The sequence below is a fragment of the Bos mutus genome, chromosome 25 (assembly GCF_027580195.1).
Source record: "Bos mutus isolate GX-2022 chromosome 25, NWIPB_WYAK_1.1, whole genome shotgun sequence".
In the NCBI taxonomy this organism is placed as follows: Eukaryota; Metazoa; Chordata; class Mammalia; order Artiodactyla; family Bovidae; genus Bos; species Bos mutus.
The window spans coordinates 6691862-6705493 of record NC_091641.1 but is presented as its reverse complement, the minus strand read 5'-3'; positions in this window follow the sequence as shown (position 1 = coordinate 6705493).

Here is a 13632-nt window from a genome sequence, read left to right as displayed (position 1 = left end):
TCAGCTTTCTTTATAATCCAACTCACACCCATACATGACTACTGGAAAAACCATAGCTTTGACTAGATGGACCTTTGTTGGTAAAGTAATGTCTCTGCTTTTTAGTATGCTGTCTAGGTTGGTTATAGCTTTTCTTCCAAGGAGCAAACGTCTTTTAATTTCATGGCTGCAGTCAGCATCTGTAGTGATTTTGGAGCCCAAAAAAATAAATAAGATTTTAAATCTACTCTCTCTGTTTCATTGTTTCCCCATCTATTTGCCATGAAGTGATGGGACTGGATGCCATGATCTTAGTTTTCTGAATGTTGAGCTTTAAGCCCACTTTTTCACTCTCCTCTTTCACTGTCATCAAGACACTGTTTAGTTCTTCACTTTCTGCCATAAGGGTGGTGTCATCTGCATATCTGAGGTTATTGATATTTCCCCCAGAAATCTTGATTCCAGCTTGTGCTTCATCCAGCCCAGCATTTCTCATGATGTACTCTGCATATAAGTTAAATAAGCAGGGTGACAATATACAGCCTTGACGTATTCCTTTCCCGATTTGGAACCAGTCTGTTGTTCCATGTCCAATTCTAACTGTTGCTTCTTGACCTGCATGCAGATTTATTTTTTAATTTCCTTGGCTGTATCAGGTCTTACTTGTGGCACATGAGCTTCTCTAGTTGTGGCACACGGGCTTAGTTGCCCTGCACTTGTGGGCTCTTAATTCCCCGACTAGGAATCAAACCCATGTCCCCTGTATTGGAAGGTGGATTCTTAACACTGGACCACCAGGGAAGTCCCATGCCTCAGCCTTTCAAATGGGACTTCCACACTTCCCAAGTCCGGAGTTTCCACCTAGGAATAAGGATGCATAGAGTCCATCTCCGAGTGGACAGCCCCCTAATGGGAAACATCACTTGGACTGAGGACCACTTTCTTCATCTTGCCCTCCATCCCTTTCTCAAGGCCTAAAAGATCTGGAGAATTTGGGTTATCAGGGGATGTTCAGTGCCTCCCCCAAAAGGAATCTGGACTGTGTTCCTTGGGCTGTTTTCCAACACCCAATAAATGATGAGGTCATCCCTCCCCCCGCCAGGAATTTGTGAGCATCTGTCTTCTTCCTCTCCCTCCTTCACTTGCATAATGAGACCTTAAAGACCAGAGGAATTCCATGTTGCTATAAATTGGCTTTATTCTGTAGGCATTGCAGTAGAGGAACAAGAGTTCACTTTTTATCTTAAACTCATTTTTCCAGTGCCATGGGCGGCACCTAAGCTAGAGGGACCAAGGAGAGAAAGGGATAACACTCTTCCATAACTGCAGATTCTTTTAGAATGAAAAGCTTTAGGGAAAGAATTAATACATCCCAGAAACTTCAGAACTAAGGAGGTTGGTTGAGTTTGGTCCTCTATTTCACCTATAAGAGAAAAAGTTCACTCTGGCCCCGTGAATGTATATTGAGAAACTTCTGCATGCCCAGCACTCGGCTGGGTGCAGTGCATGCTCTAAGAGAAGCAAGTAACATATTTTTCACCCTCAGGGTGCTTACATTATTTTTTAGGAAGAGTTAAAATAACTTTTTTTTTTCCTTCAACAGCATGGACTTCCCTGGTGGTCTAGTGGTTAAGAATCTGCCTGCTAATGCAGAGGACACAGATTCAATTCCTAGTCCAGGAAGATCCCACATGCCACGGAGCAACTAAGCCCATGTGCCTAGAGCCCGTGCTCCGCAACAAGAGAAGCCACCATGATGAGAAGCCCATGCACCGCAACTAGAGAGGAGCCCCCACCCGCAGCAACTAATGAAAGCCACGAGCAGCAACGAAGATCCAGCACCGCCTTGAGTAAATAAATAGCTTTGTTTAAACCAGCCGGAAGTCTGGACAAATGCTCTGATAACAAAAGGAGATTCCATTTAGAGGGCAAGGGATAAAAATGCAAAGATGCCAAAACTCAAGAAAAGAAATGTGATATCACAGGTCACTCAGACCCAGAAGCCCCAGGTCTGCTCCTGGTGTCCCTGCTGACTTGCTGGGTGACCTAGAGTAAACCCCTTCCCTCTCTGGTCCTTCATTTGGAAAATGAAGAGTGGACTGGCTCGTTTCTAAAGTCTTTTCCAGTACCCGCCCCCGCCTCCAAAGAGGGCATGGGAGCCAAGAGAATGGAGAAGAATTCTCCATTCTTAGAATGTGTGGTATCACATGGAATATGTGGTATCACATTCTAACCCCTCCCTCACCTCCAGAGGACACCAGGTAATAGGGTTCAATTCCAAAGGGTTCCAGCTGTGTGACCTTGGACAAGTTACTTAACCTCTCTGAGCTTCTACATCTGTAAAATCAGAATAACAGTACCCAATGTATGGGTTTGGTAAAATAATTCAGTGAATTATTCACACACAGTTCTTGGAATCATGTGCCTGATGCATTGTAATGTTCAATAAATGTTAATGGTTATTATTTGCAGAGCTTTGGTGAGGGATTAAAATTAAACTATGCCCCCCTCTTCCCTTCTCAAACCCCCAAGTGGGCTCATAACCCAGGAGTGCTGTGAGCTTTCTTAGAAGAATCTGGAGCCTGGGATAAATCTGGTATATCTTTCTCTGTGGTCAATAATTTAAAGCAAAACTTCATTTTAAAACAAATACAGGAACATCATTGAGTAGAATGTGCCATTTGCATTATTTTTCAAGATTAAACATAATTGGGGGTGGCGGCAAGAGTGGGGAAGTTTGAGCAGCCCTGAAATAAAGGGGCTTCTGGTGTCCTCAGAAAGATCCAGGGACTCCTCAGATTCTAGCCACCCCAGCATGTCTCTGGTTCACACTCCACACAAGTACTCATCTCTGTATTTCTAAACTATGCCCACGGCACTCACTGAATACGTGTTAAAGCCTCACGAGAGGCAGAAGCCACTGTTCCCAAGAGTCCAAGAAGTCAAGCATTAAAGCCTTGGAGTTGGTATCCAGCTCGTACTGCTGGCTCCCTCTCCCTAGTTCCGTGGCAATCTTGGGGCATCACCTAGCCCCTCCCCCCAGGACCTCAATAAAATGGAAACTGGACAGATAAGGGTCATCAGGGTGCCACTGAGCCCTTAACTCCTTGACCACTCACCACAACTCTGACACAGACCATCAGGCTTCTCATAATCTCCCCATTTTTCATATGAGGAGAAGAGAGAAGTGATTTGTCTGTGATTTTGTGCTCTCTCGCCGGTCTGCAAGTTCAAAAGACCCTTAGAAACGGGCTTGTTTGTACAAAGAGGGATCAGATTTCTTGGTGGAAGTAGACAAGCCCCCCAACACACACACATACACACACACCCTCGAGAAGTGGGCTCCTCTGCAACTGTTTCCAGGCCTTTCTGATAAGAAAATATCAGTCAGCATCCTCTTGGGCAGACAAAAAGCAGATATTTGCTTCTGCTGAAGTCAGCAAAAAGACCAACTGAACAGAGAAGTAAATACTCATCAAGCTGAAGCCAAGGTAAATATTGACCTTCTGGCATGATAAATCCTCCTGTTAATCTAAAACAGAAATCTCCCCTCCCCCACCAGTCCCCTTCTAGGACACGAATCCTGTAATTCTCCCAGAAGTTCAGGGAAGCAGTGGTAGAGACCGGCTGGTTTTCATACTGATTGCTCCAACAGCCCTCCCTCCCAGCTGTTCCAGATCCCAGACCGGCACAGGAGCGGGCTGGATTGACTCAAGGTGGCTATACAGTCGCAACAAAGGGGCTTCTTTGTTTTGTTCCAAGCTCTCTGTACTTGGCCAGGGGCAAAATACGAGCAGAGCATGGGTAGAATGGAAGATGCTGACTCTGTTTTCTTCTTTACCTGGACACCCGTAAAATTCCACCCACTTCCATAAAACGGAACACCTCCTTGCTCAGCATACATACAAGTGTAAGCTTACCGGTTTCCCTAAACACTGGCAGTGAAACAGACATTTAGGAGACAACCGCAGCCATCTAGGTCTTTTCAGCATTGTTAACATTCACATATGGCTTTAGCAAGTCAACTCTCTCTGTGTTCTCTTATGAGGAATAAAAAAAAATAATCAAACACACAAAGACAACAGCAAATTAGATGGCTACCACAGTAGCCCAGGATCTTAAACAAACACAAGTTTGAAAGGGGAAAAAGTAGTATTAAAAGTGAAAGTTAGGTCTTCCCTGGTGGTCCAGTGGTTAAGACTCCACACTTCCACTGCAAGGAAGCGCGGGTCCCATCCCTGGTCCACATGCCACCGTGCAGTGCAGCAAAAAAAAAAAAAAAGCAAAACCTAAAATACACTTCCCTAGTGAGCAACTAACACAACAGCAACAACAAAACACTTAAAAACATGGAGTCTGCCCAGCTGCCAAAGGCCCAAGTCAAATATGGTGATAAAAAGAAACCGTGGACTAAGACAGATACAGCTAAATAAATGCTCCCCTAAAAACTTAATGAGATTGTGTGTGTGTGTGTGTGTATGTGCTCAGTCGTGTCCAACTCTTTGCAATCCCATGGACTCTAGCCCTCCAAGCTTCTCTGTCCATGAGGATTCTCCAGGCAAGAATACTGGAGTGGGTTGCCATGCCCTCCTCCAGGGGATCTTCCCAACTCAGGGATCGAATCTGGGTCTCCCACATTGCAGGCAGATTCTTTACCATCTGAGCCACCAGGGGAGCCCCCTTTAATGAGATTACTAGGTGAAAAAATGAAGAAAGGAAATGTCTTAGTTTGTCTCCAGTCAGTCCTAATGGAAATCAACCCTGACTATTCATTGGAAAGACTGTTGCTGAAGCTGAAACTCCAATACTTTGGCCATCTGATGCAAAGAGCCGACTCATTGGAAAAGACCCTGATGCTGGGAAAGATTGATGGCAAGAGGAGAACAGGGCAACAGAGGATGAGATGTTGGATGGCATCACCAACTCAATGAACCTGAACTTGAGCAAACTCCAGGAGAAGTGAAGGAAGCCTGGCATGCAGCAGTCCACGGGGTCATAAAGAGTCAGACATGACTGAGCAACTGAACATCAGCAATGTGATGGTATTTAGAGGTGGAGCCTTTGGGAGGTGATTAGGTCATGAGGGTGGAGCCCTCATAAATGGGATTAGTGCCCTAATAAAGAGACCCCAGAGAGTTCCCTCCCCTCTTTGGCCATGTGAGGACACAGCAAGACGATGACCCTCTATGAATCAAGAATCAGGGCCTCACCAGACACCAAATCTGCTATCTCCTAAATCTTGGACTTCCTAGCCTCCAGAAACCATGAGAAATATGCTTCTGTTGCTTGTAAACCCACCTCAATTCATGGTATTATCTCAGCACAAATGAACAAAGACACTCTTCCCTCCTCACCCAGTCTCCTCCTGGTGAGTGTTCTTCAGGACACAGCTCTTCACCAAATCCCCCAACTAGGATTGATACCCATGCTGTGCTCCCAGAGATCCTTCTATGTCCACACCCACTTCCACCTGCCGTGCTTACCTCTTAACCTGTTTTTTATTTCCCACACCACACACTCTAAGAACAAGGGGAGTTTCCCACCCATTTCTGTATCCCTGGACCTAACAGCATCACACTCAGTCTAAGCTTAATAAATATTGGCTGGACTTATGAGTAAATCAGTGAACTGCTTGGTTCATTCTCCAAAGTCCCCAAGAACAGAGCTGCCCTTTAAGGGGTGGTTTCTGGAGGACATTCATTAAAGTTGGGGACCTGAGCAACACAACTGTTTACTCTGTATTCTTCCTTCCTTATAGGTGACAAAGCAAAGGAGAGAACCACAAATAGGGACTTTTCTGGTGGTCCGGTGGCTAAAACTCCATACTTCCAATGCAGGGGGCCTGGGCTCGATCCTTGGTCAGGGAACTAGATCTCACATGCTGCAACAAAGGTTGAAGATCTCACATGCCACAACTGTGAAACCCAGCACAGTCCAATACATTTTTTTAAAGAAAAGTTGAAAAGAAAAAGAGAAAACCATAAATGAAAATGCCAGGTGGGTCCTACAGATGGCCAGACCAAAGAAGGAACTTGACATTCATTTCAAGAGAGATTGATATCTTTCCTACTCATATCTCTATCCAAAATTGAGTTTAGTACTTCAGAAAGGGCTGTCAGGTGCAACCTTTAAACCAAAAGGCTTCGGATAACCCCATAAACACCAGCCTACCAACGTCTTATAAGGATTTACCAACATCTTATAAGGTCTTGGTTGTACATAATCAAAAACACCTTGCCCATGCTTCTCGGAAGGCATGCTTTGCTGAAAAGCAGAAAGAAAGGCAGACCATGTGCCCTAAAGGAGGTTTTGCACCAATACCAAGACCCAAAAGAAAGAGAAGGAAAAGGCTGTTCCACTTGATAAAACCTCACTGCAATTTACTATCATGAAGTGTCTGTTTGAAGTCGGGACAAGTTCTAGATAAGCTCTTCATTGAGAAACCAGGATAAAGGGGGGAGTGGGGAGAGAAAGCAACCGGAGTGGAATTCTGATTACAGAGCCATTAATTAAGACCATGAAAGGCCATGGAGTTGCCTTTGATTGGAAAAATAGATGAGTGCAGAATTAAAGGCTTTGAGGGAAAATCTTTTCATGCTTAAGGAGAGCCAAAAATTATTTCAAGGGTTTTAACATTAAGGCACTATTAAAGCTAAGGCGTTGGTGGTGACCAGATGACCCTGTCAATTTAATCAAAATCTTATGGGGAGGAGGGGGACAAAGTAAGTGACCCGTTTTGTTTCAAAGCCTGCGCGGCTGTCTGATTCCATGCATGGGCATTTTTCAGGCTGGCCTGGGCCCCTTCACAGAGCCACCCAGAGGGGCCCTGCCATGGGGAAGCAGCCCCCGAGTCTAGTATACATCCCTCAGTGCTCCCCAGTTGGTGTGGGGGTGGGGCTCAGGATGCCCCCCCAATTTGGCCTCGCTGGAATCTCTCGCTGATGTTTCCACTGCTGCCTCCTGACCCTCCAGCGAGCATCCAGGCCCAACAGAACCTCAGCTCACACACTGACTACAGGGTGCCTCAGGCAACTTTCTTCACCTCCCTGAACTTCAGTTTCCTTCTCTCTCTGTGAGGCGGAAAGAATATTCCCACCGAGGGTCAATCGGAACATCTATACCTATTTACATTCAAACATATAATACGATGGCTCAGCAGGTAAAGAATCTGACTGCAATGCAGGAGATACAGGAGATGCAGATTCAGTCCCTGGATTGGGAAGATCCTCTAGAGAAGGAAATATTGACCCACTCCAGTATTCTTGCCTGGAGAATCCCACACACAGAGGAGACTTGGGGCCTACAGTTCACGGGGTTGCAAAGAATCAGACACAACTGAGCATGCACGCACGCACAGGTCTATGGAAGCTTCATGTCTGTTGATTCTCTTCCTCACTTCGTCTCCAATTCATCCCTAAGTGACCTTCAGTAAAGATAGTTCTAGAATGCAGATCATATCATTGCCCTCCAGGACTTTGCAGAGAGTGTCAAGGATTTAGATTGGACCTCACTTTGAGCCTGACACTCAGAGCTAAAGGCCCTCTTGGCCTCAGCCCTTGCCCTAGCTGCTCTCCCTCAAATGCCTGCTGTGGCTCCCCACTGCCTACGAACAAAGTCTGAACTCTCTTTGAACTGGCATTCAAAGCCCTTTATGAACTGGCCTCACTACCCTTCTGGAATCATCTCTCACTGCTTACTGCCTTACATGCACATATCCCAGAGCAAGCCATATACACAGTGTCGGGAAATTGCATGAGCTAAGATGGACTGTGCATGGTTTGGTGCCCAGGACCCAGAGGACTTGAGTAGACAAATAAGTGAACCCACAGGTACAAGCAGTGTGACACCTTCAAGGGGTGTGTAGGGAGTCCCAAGAGAGGGACTGATGGCTAGGCCAGCCTATGGGAGTTAAAGATGTCACAGGTCACCAAAGAGCCCTTTGAGAGCTAAGACTGAGAGATGAGTAGGAGCTCGATGGAGAGAAAGTGGGGGCAGTGTCCCGAAGGGGAAAGAAGGAGAAGGAGCAAAGTGGGCTGAACAGAGAGGATGTGGGCGAGGCAGGAGAAGAGGCCAGAACAGCTGGACTGCACAGACGCATCATGAAGGCTTTGAATGCCAGTTCAAAGAGGGCCTTCTTGCCATTGACAGTGTGTGTGCTCAGTCGTGTCTGACTCTGTGACCCCATGGACGTAGCCTGCCAGGCTCCTCTGTCCATGGAATTTTCCAGGCAAGGATAATGGAATGGGTTGCCAGTTCCTCCTCCAGGGGATCTTCCTGACCCAGGGATCGAACTTGCATCTCCTGCATTGGCAGGCAGATTCTTTACCACTGAGCCACCTGGGAAGTCCATTGACAATGAGGAGAACCTTCAGGGTAGAATGACTAGCACTGATACTCTGCCTCTGGTGACAGCTGGTTAGAAAAACATCTTAAGAAGACAGTGCGAAAAAAAGAAAGAAAGAAGGAAAGTCTGTCTAGGAATTTCCCAGGTGGTCCAGTGGTTAAGACTTCACCTTCCAATGCAGGGGATATGGGTTTGACCCCTGGTCAGGGGCTAAGATCCCACATGCGTTTCAGCCAAAAAACCAAAACATAAAACAGAAGCAATATTGTAATTAATTCAATGAAGACTTAAAAAAAGAAGAAGAAACTCTGTCTAATGCAAATGATACTAATCCAAAGAGAGCAAATGGGCTTTTTTGAAAAAGTGCGTTGGAAAATAAAGTAAATATTCGAGGCAGGTTCAAAAAGCTCCTCCAAAAATCACTGAACGTGGGACCTCCAGTCATTATGTGCCTCATAAGATGGTGCAATGGGAAATACACGGCATCATCCACGAAGAAGCCCTGTCTTGAAAAGACATGGAACCTCAATCTAACGAAGCCTCAACGTCTAATCACGAATTTATAGGAAATATGGGAAACAGAGGAACATGTTAAACAATCCTAGAGCAGGACTCCCCTGGTGGTCTAGCGGCTGAGACTCAGGCACTCTCAATCCAGGGTGCCCAGGATCGATCCTTGGTCAGGGAGCAAGATTCTACATGCTGCAACTAAGATTGAAGATCCTGCGTGCCACAACTAAGACTCACCACAGCTAAATAAATAAATAAAAATCAATACGTTTTTAAAAAGGGATGGATTTCACTTGATGTAAATTACAGCTCAGTTCAACTGCCTTCAATATAAAGAAATATGGAAAAAATCATTCGTGGACTTCTCTGGTGGTCCAGCGCCAGTTAAGACTCTTCTACTGCAGGGAGCCTGAGTTCGATCCCTGGTCAGGGAACTAGATCCTGTGTACCACAACTAAGTGACATAAATAAATTAAATTAAAATAAATATTTTTTTAAAACACCAGAGGCAATCAGCCAAGTACAAATGCAGGACATTCCCCAGGTCAATTAACCTGCTTTCTTCCCAATATAATTGGCATGAGAAGGAAAAAAAATGAGGTGATTAAATTAGACCAAACTTTAGATTAAATTAAAGAGACTTGCCAAATGCAATATGGTATCTTGGATTGGATCCTGGGGCAGAAAAAAAAAAAGATGTTAGTGGGGGGGGAAATGATGAAATCTTAATTAACTCTGAGATTTAGTTAATAGCAACGTATTCACGTTAATTTACTTTCGACAAATGCACCACGGTTGCCTAAGAGATTAACATTAAGCAAAATGATGTGAGGAATATACAGGAACTCTTATACAAGATTTTTAACTTCTTTATATATCTAAAATTATTCCAAAATAAAAACGTTAGGACTTCCCTGGCAGTCTAGTGGTTTAGAATCCACCTTGCAAGGCAGAGGGTTCAGGGTCGATCCCTGGTCGGGGAACTAGGATCCTTGGAGCAGGGCAGACAAATAAACAAATAAATTTAAAAAAGAGAGAGAGAGGCTTTGAAATTTCAAGAGCCAAATACAATGGATGGCCCTTGTTTGGATCCTGGTTTGAACAAATCCATTGTAAAAAAAAAAGTCTTTAAGATAATAGAGGAAAATTGAATATGGACTGGAGATTAGATGATGTTTTCAGGATTAATTGTTCATTTTATTAGGTGTGATAATGACATAGTGGTTATGCTTTTTAAAAAGCCCCTATCTGTTAAACATATGTATGTACTGGTGAAATGATATGATTTCTGGGATTTAGTGTAAAATACTCCAGGAAAAAAAAAAAAAGTGATGATGGTAGATAAAATGAGGTCGAAAATGGCTGATAATGGTTAAAGCAGATGACGAGTATGCATTTTAAGTTGTCCATACTGACAAGTTAAGAAGAGGAAGGAAGGGGGAAGGAGGGGCGGGGAAGGAAGACACATGGGTTGGGGGATGAGGTAGGGGGGAGGATGTCTGTACCCTCTCTTCCCTGTTAATAGGTTTAGAGGCATCCCCCTAAAATGCAACGATCTGGTCACCAACTTGCTTTGTTTCCCCGATCAAGGGAAATGATCAAGAAATGGTGAATGATCAGGATTCCTCGCCAAAGGGACTTGCCTGGTGGTCCAGTGGCTAAGACTCTGAACCCCCAACACAGGGGGCCCAGGTTCGATCCCTGGTCAGGGAACTAGATCCCATATGCCACAACTAAGAGTTCACATGCAGTGACTAAAAGATCGTGTAGATCCCGAAAGGTGCAATGAAGATGGAAGATCCTGAGTGCTGCAACTAAAACCCAGCACGTCCAAATAAATAAATATTACAAAAAAGACTCATTGCGAAGCCACCAAGCGACACACATCCCGCCATAATGATGGCACCAGCAAGGCAGCAGGGCAGGGTAGGGCAGGGAGTTGGGTCCCAGTCACACACAACCTTCATTCAAATCCTGGATGACTTCTAACAGGTCAGTCTCTGTGTCTTGGTTCTATCTTCTATAAAATAGAAATGAAGGTAAAAATAGTACCTACCTATGAGATTGTTGCTAGTGGCTCCCCAGGGCGGTGCTAGTGGTAAAGGACTCACCTGCCAGTGCAGGAGAGTCATAAGAGATCCAGATTTGATCCCTAGGTAGGGAAGATCCCCTGAAGGAGGGCATGGCAACCCACTCCAATATTCCTGCCTGGAGAATCCCATGGACAGAGGAGTCTGGTGAGTTACAGTCCATAGAGTCGCAAAAAGTCAGACATGAATAAAGCAATTTAGTACGTATGTACCTATGAGGTTTTTGAGAATTTTAAAGGAGCTGATATGTGTAAAGTGCTTCAGGTTGGATGTGACACTCAGTATGGGCTTCTGATAGCTCAGTTGGTAAAGAATCTGCCTGCAATGCAGGAGACCCTGGTTCGATCCCTGGGTTAGGAAGATCTGCTGGAGAAGGGATAGGCTACCCACTCCAGTATTTTTGGGCTTCCCTTGTGGCACCTTGTAAGGACTCAGCACACATTAGGTGATTTCATTACCATTAATATGCATTCCCCAGCCATGATAACTTGGTGACCATCATGTTCCTGCCTCCTGCTCCCCAGCCTCTCCTGGACTTCATAACGTAATCCATATGAATGCTGAGAATAGCCTCAAATTGTTTGGCTCGAAATGTGCCTTTTAGTTTTCACATGCTCCTAATTTTCAAATTAAATTCTCTTGTTTTCATGGTCTTTGTCAGAAACAATTTGATTAATCCCCTTCACCATTTTGAGAGTCTTCAGATGGGTCAAAGAGATCTCTTTTCAAGTAAGAATTTGCCAAACTCTCTGACCTTTCCTTATAACTAGCTGATGACAGAAGCGATGTGATGGTTGATCCTTGATACTTCATTTTCCTGGGGGAGCGGGGACTTCACGTCCTGTGGCACCAGGCTCTCCCGCCGTCTGTGTAGGAGTGAGCATGCCTTTGATTTATGATCTGCTCTGCTATCCTACAGCCCAGCTTCCTGTCCAGCCTTTGCATGACTGCTGTGCTGTGAGCTGAAAGCCCATGAAAGACATTGAAAGGAGTCTTCTGCTGACCCACTGGTCTTCATCTGAGCATACCAGCTCTTTGCAGGACAGATACATAACTAGTCAGTTTACATTTGATGGCATTACACAACATAATCAAGCCTCTTCCTGGCTCCTCTTGTGGTCCTAATTCGTAGTAATCTTAACTGCCTTTCTAAGCAATTTTTCATGCTATGAATAAAGACCAGTCCACGAAACAGCGTTACCCTGGAGCTGGGCCAACTTTGCACAGTTCTAAAATCTGACGGTGATGGAGCTCAACAAGGGCAGGTACCAGGAACTGAGCTGAGTGCCTGGGGTGAGTTAGCACATTTATCCTCACAAGAGTCCTACAAAGCAGGTCACTATTATTATGGCCATTTTACAGGCAAGGATACTGGAGCACAGAGCAGTTAAGTAACCTTTCCAAGGTCACCCACCCAGAAAGTGGTGGAGCCAAGCTTTGAACTCAGACCAGCCAGCTGCAGAGCCCAGACTCCTTGTATCCCTGCTTCGCACAGTGACTCACCCAATAGGGACAGCCAGGGACTATAAAGGTCCTGTCTGATTGGCTGGGATGTTTTTCTGAGGGCTATTGAACTGATTGGATCAAATCATTTTGTTGTTGATGATGATAATGATGGTGTTTGTTTATTTGGTTGGTTGGTTATTTTCCCTGACAATGAATCCTGGCTATGATATGTCAAGCACCTTCATGTACACGATCTCACTTTATCTTCCCAATTATCCCATGCAGATTACTATTCCTATCTAACAGAGCCTCAAAGACTTATGCTTACCCAAAGTCATCTTACTAGCATTTAGACAGAATTCACAAAGTTGAGTTGCCAACGGCAGTGGGAGAGGGCCTTCAGTTCATGGAGTAGGTCAGGGGTTCCCAACCCCCAGGCCGCAGACTGGTACCGGTCCATGGCCTGTTAGGAACCGGGCCACATAACAGATAAGCAGCAGGCCAGCGAGAGAAGCTTAATCTGTATTTGCAGCCACTCCCCATCACTCGAATTACCACCTGAGCTTCTCCTCTGTCAGATCAGGGGCGGCATTAGATTCTCATAGGAGCACAAACCCTATTGGGAACTGTGCATTCGAGGATCTCAGTTGCCTATTCCTTATGAGAATCATCCTGAACCATTCCCTGCCCCCACCCCTGGTTCACGGAAAAACGGTTTTCCACAAAACTGCTCCCTGGTGCCAAAAAGGTTGGGGACCACTTGACTAGAAAACATGACTATGAGCCCCAAACATCCACCCAGAGACAGAGAAGGTAGAGGTCGACACAGAGCAGGACTCTCCCAGAGGCCCCGATGGGAGGACAGTTACAGGAAACCCGCCTTCTTCTCCTGCTTCTGGACTTGCAGTCCCCATGACAGGAGGAAAACCATCTTCCTTTCCAAAACCTGCTATGAAGATTGATTAGATAATAGGAGCAAAGAGCTTTGAAGGGAAGCAAAGGAGGAAACATCCTGTATTTGTGTTTGGGTTGATTCTCAAAGGAGTTTAGACAGTGCTTAAGGCCAATGAATGGATCTGCTCTGGTGGCTGGGCTATTTCTCGTAGGAAAGAAATTGTTTCCCCAAACACGTCTCCTGGAGGGACTGCCAAAATCACCCGGCTCAGCTCCACACCCAGGCAAGTCTTCCTCCAGCCTGGCTGTCACCCGAGGAAAAGGAAACTCATACAGTCAGGTCCACCATGGGCTTATATGTGAAATGTT